The sequence below is a fragment of the Hipposideros armiger genome, unplaced genomic scaffold (assembly GCF_001890085.2).
Source record: "Hipposideros armiger isolate ML-2016 unplaced genomic scaffold, ASM189008v1 scaffold_33, whole genome shotgun sequence".
Lineage (NCBI taxonomy): Eukaryota > Metazoa > Chordata > Mammalia > Chiroptera > Hipposideridae > Hipposideros > Hipposideros armiger.
In genome coordinates this window covers 369,615-384,246 of record NW_017731383.1, presented here as the reverse complement: position 1 = coordinate 384,246, position 14,632 = coordinate 369,615, and the positions used below count along the sequence as shown (strand labels likewise).

At 49.4% G+C, this 14,632-nt stretch overlaps 1 protein-coding gene across 1 annotated transcript in view; it reads right to left on the bottom strand.

Annotated features, from left to right (window-relative positions):
- The window catches only part of SUN1 (Sad1 and UNC84 domain containing 1), a 50,676-nt gene extending 36,237 nt beyond the window's left edge, over positions 1-14,439 (bottom strand). The window contains exon 1 of the mRNA XM_019637416.1: positions 14,335-14,439. The gene's annotated coding sequence lies outside the window, so the exon portion shown is untranslated. The remainder of the gene's footprint in view (positions 1-14,334) is intronic.
- Positions 14,440-14,632: the final 193 nt, after the last annotated feature.

The following is a 14,632-nucleotide window of genomic DNA, read 5'->3' as shown; positions in this document are numbered from 1 at the left end:
TCTCTCTCTCTCTCTCTCTCACACACACACACACACACACACACACTCCCAATTACAAAAAAATAAAACAACACACATAAAACGCTCATAGCAGCAATGTGAATCATAATCTGTGTTGAGTAATATAAGGAATATAAAACTAAAACTAAAGACTATCCTAGAAATACACACACACTCACACACACACACACACAAATTATTGATTTCAACAAAAATGGAACAATCCTAAAACATGTATGAAACCACAAAGGACCCCGAATAGCCACAGAAATCTTAAGAGGAAAGTGGGAGGCATCAGGCTTCCTGACTTCAAACTATATCAAAAAGTTACAGTAATTAAAACAGCATGGTACTGGCATAAAAATAGGCACATGTATCAATGGAATAGTAAAGACAGCCCAGAAATAAACCCATCCATATCTGGTCAATTAATTTACAACAAAGGAGTGAGAACAGACAATGGGGAAAGGACAGTCTCTTCAGAAAACGGTGTTAGGAAAACTGGACAGCCACATGCAAAAGAAAAAAACTGGACCCCTGTTGTACACGACACACAAACACAACCTCAAAATGGGTTAAAGACTTGAATGTAAGACCTGGAACCATAGAACTCCTAGAAGAAAACATAGGCAGTAAGTTCCTTGGCATCAGTCTTGACAATGATTTTTTTGATATGACTCCGAAAGCAAAAGCGACAAAAGCAAAACTAAAGTGGAACAACATCAAAAAGCACCTGGCACAGCAAAGGAACCAAAGAACACAGAAAAGAAATCAACCAAATGGAAGAAAATATTTACAAATCATTTATCTGGTAAGGGGTTACTACCCAAAATATATAAAAACTCATACAACTCAACAGCAAAAACAAACAACAACAACAACAAAACAATCATTAAAAAAATCGGCAGAAGCACTGAATAGACATTTTCCAAAACACATCCAAATGGCCAACAGGTACCTAAAAAGATGCTCAGCATCACTAATCATCAGGGAAATGCAAGTCAAAACCACAGTGAGATGTCACCTCACAGCTGTCAGAATGGCCATCATAAAAGACAAGTAATCACAAGTGCTGGTGAGGACGTGGTGAAAAGGGGCCTCGTGCACAGTGGGTGGGATTGCAAACTGGTGCAGCCACTATGGAAAGCGGTATAAACTAGAGCCACCTTACGACCCAGCAAGTCCACGGCTGGGTATTCATCCGAAGACAATGGAAACACTAAGGAGAAGGAACCTGCAGCCCATGGTCTGGTCACTTGGCGTTCTTCACGTAGCCGGGACACGGGAGCCTGAGTGCCCGTGGGGGGTGAGTGGCTAAGGAAAGTGTGGTAGACACCCATGCATTGGAATATTACTCGGCCATAAAAAGAAGGAAATTCTGCCATTTGAGGGCATCATCCTGAGTGAAATAAGTCAGACAGAGAGGACAAATACCATATGACCTCTCTTATAGAAAATAAATTTTTAAAAAATTTTAATAAATAAAAAAGAAGCTTATAAGTACAGAGAACAGATAGATTGGAGGTTGCCAGAGATGGGAGGGGGCGTGAGTGGTGGGAGAAATGAGTGAACTATTTCTTGCTTTTTAGTTTAAACTGAATTTAAAAAATGAAATCAATGACTGATTTCTATAAGCTAAGACAAAAATACTTTAATTCACCCATTTTCTTTGAAACAGTCCAAATATTCTTTAAAAAATTAAGTATCCAGGGCCAGGTGAGTGGCTTGGTTAAGAGTTGGCTTGGGGATGTGAGCTCGGAGCAGCAGGACTGCCAGTTCGGGTCCCACACATGAGGGTCAGTGACGCTGCGTCCTCTACAGCTAAGATGGTGAACAACAGCTCGACCTGGGGCTGGGCTGCCGTGAGTCGCTGCTGTGGGCTGCTGTAAAGCTACTGTGAGTGGCCGACAGCCGATGTGAGCCGCCGTCCAATGGCCAGCAAGCGACTGCCTCACCCAGGAAGAGCGCAATGATCACAATACCAACATGGGCCAGTGAAGCGACGTCCTCCACAACGGGCCTGAAGAACCAAAGGACAGCAACTTGTCTGTTCCCCTTCCCCGATTCCCCAATATAAAGAAAATCTTTAAAAAAAAAATTAAGTATCCATAGAAATAAAACCGTTTGCTAATATATATAAATTTTAGTGAGCCTAATAATTTCAACCAATACCACAGAACTGCATTTTCAAACCATCCCACCACTCCTGAGCTCCCTCCGCTCAGGGGCCGAGCCACTAGCCCATGAGCACACACACCTTCCACGAGCACAGTCCCTTCTGACTTGGTGCTGTCGGCACACAGCAGGCCTCTCTGCAAGGGAAAGCACCTATCACTTGACGCGTGGGCTTCTCACCACCTGCCTGCTGCCTCTGTCCCCCGTGTCCCCATGTCCGCTCCAGCCAACACAGCAGCCTTGGTCAGGGCACACGCAGCCCCAGGCGGCCCCTCTCCCGGCAGCCGCACAGCGGAGCTCCCAGCTCAGTCACGCCAGGTCTCCTTCCAGCATCACAGATGAGCCTCAGCCACAGCCCAGGGACAGTGCGGTGATGGCTTCTGACCGCGCTGGTGACAGGCTGAGCAGCCACGACATGCTGGACTCGGTGACACTATTAATGCCCCATCATCATTCTCCTCGTCTAGAGTTGGTAACTGACTAGTGTTTTTCCTTCCCTTTCAGTTACTCCCTAACAAAACCCAAACTTCTAACCTCATCCCCAAGCGACCTTTCCTGTCCACGTTTTACTAAGCCTGCATCAGGAAGCACGTGAGCCAGCCTAAAGCTGTCGTCATCACTGCTCACTAGCCCTACCACTCGCTAGGGACTCGGTGAACTGGGTGCCTCTTGGGTCGGCTTACAGAAATCAGGGTCATAAACAAGTGACGGCAGGTGCCCAAGGCCAAGTGCTTCAGCTGCCATTTAGAGGCCCAGGCTGGCACGGGGCTCAGAGCAGCCAGCTCATGGGGCAGGGTCCTACAGCTCTGGGCTACAGCACCGACTGCGTGGAGGACACCCCAACACCGGGAAGCCGGTGCTGGGAAGGAGGTGACAGATCAGAGGAGGTGAGCCTGGGACTCAGCACCAAAGGAGCAGCCAACACGCCGGCGAGGGACGTACCCATGACCGTGAACTCACAGCCTTTTACTTTAAAAGTTGCAAATGTGCGTTCTCGCATTTGTTCACCTAAGAGAGACATAGTGGCTAACTTCGAATGTGACACAAATGCTGTTTTCAAAAGCTCTCAGAGGTGCAGGGCCCGCTGCAGCCAACCCTCCAGTCAATGAGACTTATGATAAAGCTGTGCCATGCCACCTCTGGAGGTCCAACGCGGGCCTCATGCACGATGGAAAAAGACATTTACCTTCTTGTGTCTGAACTAAAACTCTGTCCAAGAGCCAAGTGCCACTACTGACCGTCAGTCCAATTTCCCATGAGAGGCATGAGAAAGGGTCACAGCAGAGACAGAGTCAGAGCAGAGTGACCTGCCGGCGACAACAGGGAGACAATGGCGGTGGGTTTCTGGTAAAATGTTTTATAAGAGGAGCCACAAATGTAATAAAACACCCAAAGATCCCACAACTAAAAGAGCAGCCGTGCAGACATGCCCTGGAAGCTGGGAACGTGCAGAGAAAGGGACTGCGGCCACTCAGCAGCGACGACAGCACTGGGCGTGTGCGACTGGATGCCCTGGCTCCCTCCCCCGCAGCCTGCCTCTGCTCCTGTCAACACGCCAACCTTCCGGCATGTTCTCCAGCGAAACTCATCTTAGTACAAGGCAGACCCGCTCTCTTGGCGGGAGGACCTGCCTCCTGCTGAGCAGAGCCTCCAAAAGGCAGGTGGGTGCACATGGCTCAGAATAAAGTGTGAGAATTGATTTACTCCTTCTCTCCATACCCAGTCCTCCTCCGGAGCCCGGCATCTCCTTCTTTCCTCCTCGTCTTTCCCCTGGAACAGATCATGACATGGATTCTGAACACTTTAAAATTAATCTTTAGTTCACTCTATAAAATGTGAGCATTGAATAAAATTATAAAATAATATAAAATGAAGTTTAAAAAGGATTAAGTGAAATAATGTGTGTGAGGCAGTGCCAGACACATGACAAAAACTCCCTTTGAAATTAAGCTTTCATTTTGGGGAATAAAGTGATATGGCCTATGCTTTAAATTAAACAAAAGTCTCTTCTCTTGAGTTAGCACTCAGAGACGGGCAAGTCACTCACCCCTGGCCTAAATAAAAGACGGACTTGGAGGAAGTCCGCCAGCAGCTGGGAAGGCTCCAACTCGGAGCCCAAAGGTCAGGAGGCCACTCCCGCTCTCTCTCAGAAGCGAATCAGCAACGCCTAACAGCAAAATGCAACTCTGCTGCTAGTCCTGCTGAGCGAGAAACATAAAGGCTAAGCGTTTACAAAACGCTGCTTCCAGTCTGCGCTCACATCACCGCTAAAGACAGCCTGCAGGTGACACCAGAGCCTTCCCATCTGCCTCCCGGGCCTCAGCCTGAGACTCCGGGAGATCTGACTGCATGGAAAATCTGAACGGTACCAAAACGGTATGTGAAAAAAATGCATTGAAAACGTTTTCAATGGCATCAGAAAATCTTGGAGACTCCGAAGTCAACATTTTGCAAACTGACGCATTACAGAGAGGGGCCCTCTCCAGGCTTCCCCGAGCTCATTCCTACTCCCTTCCAGGCCACTCCCTCCCTTCCCCTACAGCAATGTGACTGGGACGTCCCTGTCACAGTGCCACAGTGCGTTCCCTGAGTGCCAAACACTGCCACGTGCTGCACAAAGGAGCTGGGCTCACATCGGGCCCAGAGCGCCATCCCCCCCCACAAGGACTCTCCCAGGCTGGTCAGCCCAGCCCATTGGCACACAGGGGACCAGGGAGCCCCATGTTCACAAGGGGGCCTCCTCCTGCCCGCATGCGTACAAAAGTGTTTTGGATGGAGAGCTTTTAGATTTTGAGCTGTCAGTCCTAATTGAAAACGCATGCACCTTAGGAGATGGTGGGCTAAGAGTGCCATCTTCAAATGGAAAAAGCACTATCGTCATAAGCACAAAAGTGTCTTATACTGTTTTTACTAGTGGAGAACATGCCAGCAAAGCAAAAGGAGAGGGCTCTGTTCAGGCTGCAAACTCTGGTCACAAACCTCAGGGATCAAGTGTCTTTTCAGACACCAGTTCCTAGCAGGGCTTTAAATGAGAGTTAAGAGACTTCTTAGGTTACACCAGGTTTCTCCTTCAATTCCCTTCATCTCTTCCTGTGCATCGATAACATTTACATACATAGTGAAGATGAAAGTGCAAAGCTCAGGGTTGTTCTTGTTGCTTTGGTCAAAACCGGGATTTGGTTCTAGCACCACATACAGCTGGAATGTTTACTGTTTACAATGCCTGTGCTATCTCGTAACAATCTAGAAAACACACCTGAAAAACTCTAAAATGTCAAGTCACACAGGGCTGAAAACAGCTTCAGGCAAGTGGGGCAAAAACAAAGAACATACAATCCTGAGTTTCTGGGACAGACCCAGCACACAGGGTTCTTAGGAAATGCTATCAGTTGTAAGAAAAACTGGAAAATGGTGGGCAGCGCTTCCTTTCATCGCTATAAAGCACAAATATCATCTGGCAATCTTTTTATTAAGCAATGTATGAAGCCATCGGAACACGCTCAAACCAAAGTTTCTCGTAGCTGATTCGGTCACCAATGGAGCGGGCTGAGGTGAAAAGTGAGCCAGGGCCGAAAACAGGCTTTCTGGTGGGGTCACAGGTCAAGCTCACCGCACCCGTTTCAATGGCACGCTATCCCTGAACCCACCGTCAAGACCTGTTGCTCCTGTCTGCAGCCTGTCCACCGAGAAAACAGCAATCCAGGAGACAGCGGCAGACGGACCATCCTGGCAGCTCTGGGCACAGCTCCAGGCACCGCCATCTGGCCCACACAGCCCACAGTGCCCTGGCCTGCAGCCCTCAGCTGGCAGCTGGGGGTGTGTGGAGGGGGGGCCGTGTCTCTCTCTCCGTTTTCAAAGGGCAACTGTGCTACATTCACGTGTTTCATTATTACGTCCATTGTAAAGAATAACTTTTAAAACTCAAATTCCAAGGTGCCCTTCTAAAAGTTAGTGCTAATAAAAATTAGTACTCAATCTTAACCTAATTACTCTGCTCACAGTCTTAATTCTGTTAAAACCAAACAATGCAAAGCCTAAAAAAAAATTAGTTATTTTTGCCTACACATTAAAAAATCATAAATTGGGTTAGAAATGATGATTTTCCAAAGATCACATTCAGTGGACTTCTACATCACCGCACCTCCATTTTCATTTTAAAGAAGCAAAGCAATGTTTATGAAAAAGTATGATTTATACTGACAATCCTTAAAAATGAACTCATTATTTAAAACAGTGAACCAGAAAAAAACAACTATAACCTAAAAATATTTGAAAGGGCTTTATGGGACATTACGATGTTATCAGTATGCCTGAATATGTTTTTGAAACATCCAGAAAAATACGGCACTGAACTGATGGCAAATTACAGAGAATGGGATTTCTAGTTTTCACTTACTCCCTTGTGTCTGAATTTTTCTTAAAGAGCAGGTGCTGGTTGTATAAGTACAACAATTAACCCAATAAATATTATTTTCAACAAGAAAAACAATGCGGTCTTCACTTGAGCAGCAGTGTGGGGCAGCCAGACCCGTGTGGTCCAGGCTCTTCCCCTCCCTGGGCTGTCACAGCTGCGCGGGGGCCTAGGGGGTGACAGCAGTACCTGCGCCTCCCTCCGGGTGCTGTTCTTGGGAGCAGATGGGCACCTGGCCGACCGTCCCAGCGGCTCCGCTCTGGGAGCTCTTTAGTCAACACATCTACCCTGCTCAGCACTGCCTGGCACAGGGCGGAAACACTGTTGTAAATACAACAAAATTAATGAAAACTAAAACCGTAAGATAAAACAAAAAAAAGTTGGTTATTATTAGCAGCAACCCTGTAGGAGAGAAAGTTCCTAGCCTAGACGGGCGGTTTCTTCCCTCCTTTTGGAAACTGCTGGAACAGGAGGGAGGGGCTGGGCACACTTGTTTACAGACGAAAATAGCTTTGAGTTTCAGGGAGAACAATGACTTCACCAGGATCTGACCTTTCCAAGGTCAAGTGCTCCAGGCCTTGTGAACCGGGACCCCAGTTCCTCTGGCAGGGCTGTCATTCAGGGTGTCGCGCGAGCCTGACCCACTTACTTGCTCATGTCACTGTCACCGGCCTCCCATCTCAGGGCACAGCACCCATGGCAGCCTGACTGTATTTCCGTCTGTCGAGCCTGGATTCTCCAATGTCCTCCCAGCTAATGCAGTCCCGCCCTCAAGACAGCCTCCACGCTGCAGCCACTGCAAGGCTCAGGCAGGGAGAACCTCCCAGTAGAGCAGCTGTGTGCGTGGGGACTCCGGGGGCCACATCTAACAGGGCCCCTTAGCCCAACACTGAAGTGTGGGGAGGCCGCCAGCCGTATTTCTTTTCTTGTTGCACAGGACAGTAAGCGCACGTGTACGTCACACCTGCCAGGAGGCCTGTCTGCTGCTGAGCTGACTGTCTCGGTCCTGCTGAGGAAGGCCTTCCATGACCCCAGGACCTGAACGCGCGCGACAGAGTCCACGCTCTACTGCTCAGCCTCACCTTCCCGGTCCTTTCCACCTGACCTAACCCATCGGGAACCCTCTGCACCATGTGACGAAGGAACCTGGTTTACCTCCTGTTGAGCACTTCTGCCTGGGTCATCCACAAGTCACTCGGTCCACATGCCCTAGTCGCCACCAGCCTGCTCCCCCTCCCTCCAGGGCGAGGCCCCCTCTGCCTTCCCGCTCCCCTGCTGCACCACCCCTTGCTGGCTGCCTGCTAGTTACCTCCCTCTGGTCCTGCCCCGCAAGCCAGAAAACAGCCGCAACGGGCTCCCAGCACCTCCAGGTGAGACCCAAGAGACTGAGCAGGCAGGACCTCCATCCAAGTGCCACTTTTCCTGCTGACCCACAGCATGGCTTCCTGAGAGGCGGGGCTCGCTAGCCCTCCCCGTCCCCCACTCACACACTGTGCCCATACTTCCTCCTGCTTCCTGATCCCCACCCCCACCCTGCTGGCTCTCTCCACCCCAAAGGCTCCTGGCCAGCTTCTATTCATCCTTAGGGTTCGGCTGAGACACCACCTCCAGGAAGGCCTCCTGGATCTCCACAGCCCCACGTGCACAGGTTTCGCGCTGGTGCTCCCAGGCACTCCTCCCTGACAGACACTGTGATAATGACTCACAAAGGGCCTTTCTGTCCAGCTAGACCCTGAGCTCTCTGAGGGCAGGGACTAAGCCTCCCTTGTACAATGTAAAGATGGACACTTTACAGATGCCTCCAAAAGTGGGAGGAACTCGGTGCCACGCCTATGGCTTGCTAGGTGAGAAACACTTGAGTCCTCCTCGCTCGCCTGATCACGCCCTGGAAAAATCAAGCCCCAATTGCTGGGTGAATCCATGAACAGCAGCAAGGGTCCCTAGCACCTGGGCCTCTTGGTTCTTTCTCCTGATGGCTCCTCGGTGCTTCTGTTTCCTCATCTGATCAGAGTGGTGTGTCAGCTCTGTCTCATTTCCAAATGTAACTGGGTGACAATTAGGAGCAGCAATTACAGGACTGTGTTGGCGCTACAAATGTCAACAGTTGACCCACACCCTCTCTCCATCCCCTGGAATGCTGTCCTCCTAAACGTGAAGAACCAGGCTGGAAGACAGTCCTTCCCAGGACTAAAGGGGCCTGCCGTCAGTGAAGAAATCAAGTTCACCTTTTCCATAGTCTTGCTATAGCTCACATCTTCCAACGTTAATAAAAGATCAAACAAAGGCAACAGGATGACTAAGACCAAAGCAGGCAGGCGAAGCACTGCTCTTGTTTTCCAGCCATGCTCGCCCCAGGGACAGCCCTCTCAGTCCCCCACTGGGAGTCACTGAGCTATACTTGATCAATCTGGGACCTGCGGGATTACTTGGCACAATTGTCAAAAAGCATCTTTACCTAGTTCATAGCTCCTAAGCTAAAATTCACAGCCAGTGACCATCCACTGAGTGTCCCTATGTGACAAAATGAAAAAGAAAGCACCCAGCTACCGAACATGCTTAATTACAAATATAATTCAAACTGGAAAACCGACAAGCGAATTACACAGGTGACTTAACAAAGTTGTCAGTTACAGCACGTGACTCTGACATACAGCTTACTGTCAGCACCAGCATCATATTCTGTACTTTTCCTGTCAGTCCTGAGTTTATTGTGGCCCAAAGGCAGTAAACAGTCTCAAACACAGATCCAACACATCTAGTCTCCTTTATCTGAAAATCAAGTCTGGTAAGCAGTCCAAAATAGCAATGAGTTCCAAATTTAGGACACAAGAGGAAGATGGAAAGTGTTTTCAATCAGGCAGGCGGGCGGGCGGCAGCCCCTCCCCACTGGCACTAAGGACAGCAAGCCCAGCCCCACACCTCTTGTGCTCGGCCATCACCACTGTCTGTGCCGTGGTCAGCACCACTTAGCTTGAATCAGCAGTGGGCTTAGGAAACGCACTGTGTTTCCCTGGGCTCCTAACTCACTTGAAATATTTAGGTAAGGGCAGGAGCTGTAGCGCTGAAGGATGGTTTCATCCTGTGTCACCACTTCTGCCAAAAATATTGTAAATAAATACTGGCATTTATTGTAAGCAAATTCAAACTGGCTCTGACTTCAGAATCTGGAGACCATCATACATTCAGGACCAGGATTATGAGCAGACACTCTATCAAATACTGGCATTCTTTGAAAATAGATCACAAAGGACTTTCCAGTTAAAAATGGTGCATTGAGGGCCGGCTGAGTGGCGCGATGGTTAAGAGCTGGCTTGGGACGCCAGAGGGCCCCGGTTTGGATGCCACATGTGAGGGCCAGTGACCCTGCCCTCTACAGCTAAGATGCTGAACAGCTCAATCTGGAGCTGGGATGCCATGAGTCGCCAGCGTAGGCTGCAGCCTCTGCTGCAGTGGGTTGCCATGGGCTACCGTGTGTAGCCAGCAGCCAGTGTGAGCGGCCATTCAGAAGCCGGTGACTGATCTGCCTCACCCGGGAAGAGCACAATGATGGTGCCAACTTGGGCCAGTGAAGCAACGTCCTCCACAACTAGACTGAAGAACAAAACGACAGCAACTTGTCTGTTCCCCTTCCCTCGGCTCCCCAGCGCTGTTCCCATCCCCCCAATTCCCCAATAAAAATCTTTAAAAAAAAAATATGGTGCACTGAACAAGGACAGAAGCTTCCACTCTCTTTCAGACACACCTCCTGAAAAGGATTTCCTTTAAAAGACATATATATATATATATATATATATATATATATATATATATCCAAAAGAACAAAACGAAAGGGAGAAAAGACAATAGCAAGAAACTTGGAAGCTGTACAACACATGGGTGAATGAAAACTGCCTTAGGTCAGAAAAACCTGAATCATAATGAGGAACAGGAAGGAATAACCCAATTTTCATCATGGAACCCCGAAGACTCAAGGTAGTGGCACTTACGTACATTTGCAAGTGAAGGTACAGGATGGAATCAAAACACAGGAGGAATAGAATGCTAAAAGTCTATTTAAGAAGCAGTTAGGCAAAACCACGTGATCATCTCAATTGATACAAGAAAAGCACTTGTCAAAATCCAACACTGTTTCATGATAAAAACATTCAACAAACTGGGATTAGAAGGGAGCTTTCTCAACCCGACGAAGGGCACTTACTAAAACCCACAGCTAACATCATACCCCATGGGGAAAGGCGGAGAGCTTTCCCCTAAGATCAGGACGATGACGAGGTTGCCCACTCTCACCACTGTTATTCAACACTGTACTGGAAGTTCTAGCCAGAGCAATCAGGCAAGAAAAAGAAATAAAAGGCATACAAATTGGAAAAGGAGAAGTAAAGCTATCTCTATTCACAGATCTTATATATAGAAAATCCTAAAGAATTCACACAAAAAAACTATTACATCTAATAAACAAATTGTGCAGTTACGAGATACAAGGTCAACACACAAAAATCAGTTGTATTTCTATACACTAACAATGAGCAATCTGAAAATTAAATTAAGAAACCAATTCTTCTTATAATAGCATAAAAAATAACAAACAAAAAACAATAAATTTAACGAAGGAAGTGCAAGCCTGGTACTGCAAACCACAACACGCTGCTGAAAGAAACTGAAGAACACAAATAAATTAAGGCACCCCCTGTTCACAGGCTGGACAACTTACCGTAACAATCAGCCTGGCAATGCTCCCCTACGTGCTACACGGCGTCAGTGCAATCTCTATCAAAATCCCAACGGTCTTTTTTGCAGCTATGTGAAGCTAAATCGTTAGATTCATATGGAACTGAATGGATCCCCAAATAGCCGAAACAATCTTGAGAAAGAACAACAAAAATGGAAGACTCACACTTCATGATTTCAAAACTTACCACAAAACAGTGCGTTCCTGGCATAAGGACAGACATACAGACCAAAAAAACCAAAATTGCGATCCAGAAATAAACCTATACGTTTATAGTCAACCGCTTTTCTACAAGTGGGCCAATCCAACAGGGCAAAAATAGTCCCTTCATCAATGGCGCTGGGACAACTGGGCGTTCATGTGCAAAAGAATGAAGCAGAACCCTTACCTCACACCACATCAAAATGGAGCGAGACCTTAACACAAGAGCTAAAACTATAAAAAAAACTCTTGAATAAAAAAAGGGATAAATCTTCATGACCTTGGATTTAGCAATGGTTTCTTAGATTTGACACCAAAAACACAAGCAACAAAAGAAAAAACAGATAAACTGGACTTCATCAAAATTAAAACTAGTACGTCAAAGGACACCACCAAGAAAGTGATGCGACAACCCAAAGAACGGAGGAAAACAGGTGCAAGTCACATATCCGATAAGAGCCTAGTAACCAGAACATACAAAGAACTCTTACAACTCAACAAAAAGACAAACAACCCATTTAAAAATGGGCAGATGACTTGAATGGACATTTCTCCAAAGAAGATGAACACGTAAAGCACAGAAAAAGACCCCCAAAGTCATTTGTCGCTAGGGAAATGCAAACCAAAGCCACAGCGACATATCACTTCACCCCACTAGGATGGCCATAATTTTTCAAAATCATCACAAGTGCTGAAGAGGCTGTGGAGAAACTGCAGCCCTGCACACCTCTGGTGGACTGCAAAAGGGCGCAGCCACCGTGGGAAAGAGTGTGGCGCTTCCTCTACAGGTTAAATAGTCACCATGTGACCCAGCAACTCCGCTCCTAGGTTACGCCCCAAGGCCTGGAAACAGGCGCTCCAACGAAAACATGCACACAGATGTTGACAGCAGTCATCGTAACAGGCAAAAGTGGGAACAACTCAAATGGCCACTAAAGACGAAAGGATACGCAAGCGGTGGTACATTCACGCAATGGAACATTACTCAGCATAAAAAGAAATGAAATGCAGACACGTGGCACATTTGTGAAAACACGGTGCTGACTGAGAAGTCAGACCCCAAAGGCCACATGTTGCATGAACCCATTTCTATAGAAACCCGGAAAAGGCCAATTCACAGGCAGGTGGGCAGTGGCCTCCATGGGGAGCAGTGGCTAAGGGGGTGGGGTTTCTATTTAGGGTGACGACAAGGTTCTGCAACTAGACAACGGTGACGACTGCCCAGCACTGCAAACGTACTTCATGCCACTTATCTGTACAGGTTAAAATCGTCAGTTTTACATTGTGTATTTCACTACAATAAAAAGAAGTAGCTAGCCACCACGCATACCCCCGATCCAGCCCCCAAAAAGGCTGTCGGGAAAACCTAGGGTTCTCTAGGCCAGAGGATCAGGGAACACTGGCGTTCCAGGAGGCCTTCCTGGAAAGGGGGGTAAGTGAGCGCTTCTTTACTATAATAACTGTCGAGGGCCACAACCGCACGCTTCTACCTAACCTCTAGAGCGAGGCAGGAGGTTGGAAAGCCCTTCTCTGGGAATCTAAAAAGCCCAATAAAAGCATCTAAACAGAATGACACTGAGGGTTCCTCAAGGAAACCCAACCCGTCCTGTCAGCCAACAGCAACAAGGCCAGCGCAGGTGCACAGACCTTCCACAGGACACGCAGGGTCCCACCCTCAGGTGTATGCGTCACGCAAGGTCGCCTGACATTTCAGGGCAGACAGACCAAAGCAACACACACACACACACACACACACACACACACGAGCCCATGGAAAGAGAATGAGATGCTACTGCATTTATGAAATAAGAACATGTTGCTAAATTTTAGAGGAAAGAAAAAAAAAACACCGCTAAAAAAACTCCAGGAAATTTAAAATAGGATGGCCCAAATAAAATGCTATGTGGATTATTAGAAGAATGAGGAAATCTCTCAGAAAGTGGACCAAAAAGGCAACTCTGCAAAATGGGAGATAAAGACAAAGGTAGAAAACCGGCTCAAGAGGTCCAATGCCCAAGTGACAGTATTTCCAAAACACACTGAAGAGAAAAAAACTGAGAGAAAATAAAGTTGGAAATTATCAAAGAAAATAATCTGAGACCATTCCCTGGAACTAACCATCATCCTGAGTTTCCAGACTTAAAAGAACTACGACGTGTCCGACCGACAGGATGGAAATGGGCCAGAACACAGCACGCTCCTGGGCACTCACCAAGCAGGGGCTGAGGCCGTCCCGGGGTTCCCACGCGGGGTTCCCAACGAGAGCGGCGCGGTCGGGCCCTCGGGGAGCACACTGCCGCCTGCCTCCCCGCCGCAAGGCTGAGAGCTGCAGGGACGCGTGGGGCCGGGGCTCCGCGCCCGCCAGGTGGTCAAGCCGTCCCCGCCCTGCACCTAACCCGAGGGCGCACACCTGCAGGAACGCCCGCGCCCGGGCGAGGGCTGCGGGGCAGGGACGCGCAGGCCCCGGGGGCTCCGGGGAGGCCGAGCTCCCGACGCCAAGCCCACGTCCTGAGGACGCGCCGGGGCCCTGGCGAGGAGGGGGCGCCAGGCGGTGTGGGGCGCGGGCCGCTGGGGCCGAGGCGGGGACCGGCAGCGGAGGGAGGGACGCTCCGGCTGCGCAGCGCGCCCGCAGCCAACAACGCCGGGCTGAGGCGGGGGCGGCGGCCGTTGGCGGCCGAGGCGGGGCCTACGGCTCTGCGTCCCCGCAGCGCCCGGCCCGCCGCGGGCGTCGCCCTGTCCCCAGCCGCACCCCACCCGCCCGCACCCGACCGGGGCCCCCGGACCCGACCCGGGCTCCGACCTCCGCCCAGGAGCTCACCTGCCTCGAGCCGTTGCACCGCCGCCGCCCGAGGCCTCGTCCACACCGCCCAGGTCCGACCCCGGAGGAGATCGTTCCGGCGCCAGCCAATCGCGTGCCGCACCCGGGGCGGGGGCGGGAACAATGCGTATGTCCACCAATCACGACAGCGCTACCTGAAGCTCCTCGGCCAATGCGGGGAGGCCTACCTAGAAGCATGGCCAATCACGAGCTGAGGCTGAGCCGCGGGGCGGGGAAACGAGCGGGGCTCAGGCGGTGCTCGAGGGGGCGGTGTCTCACCGCGGGAGGGGGCGGGGGC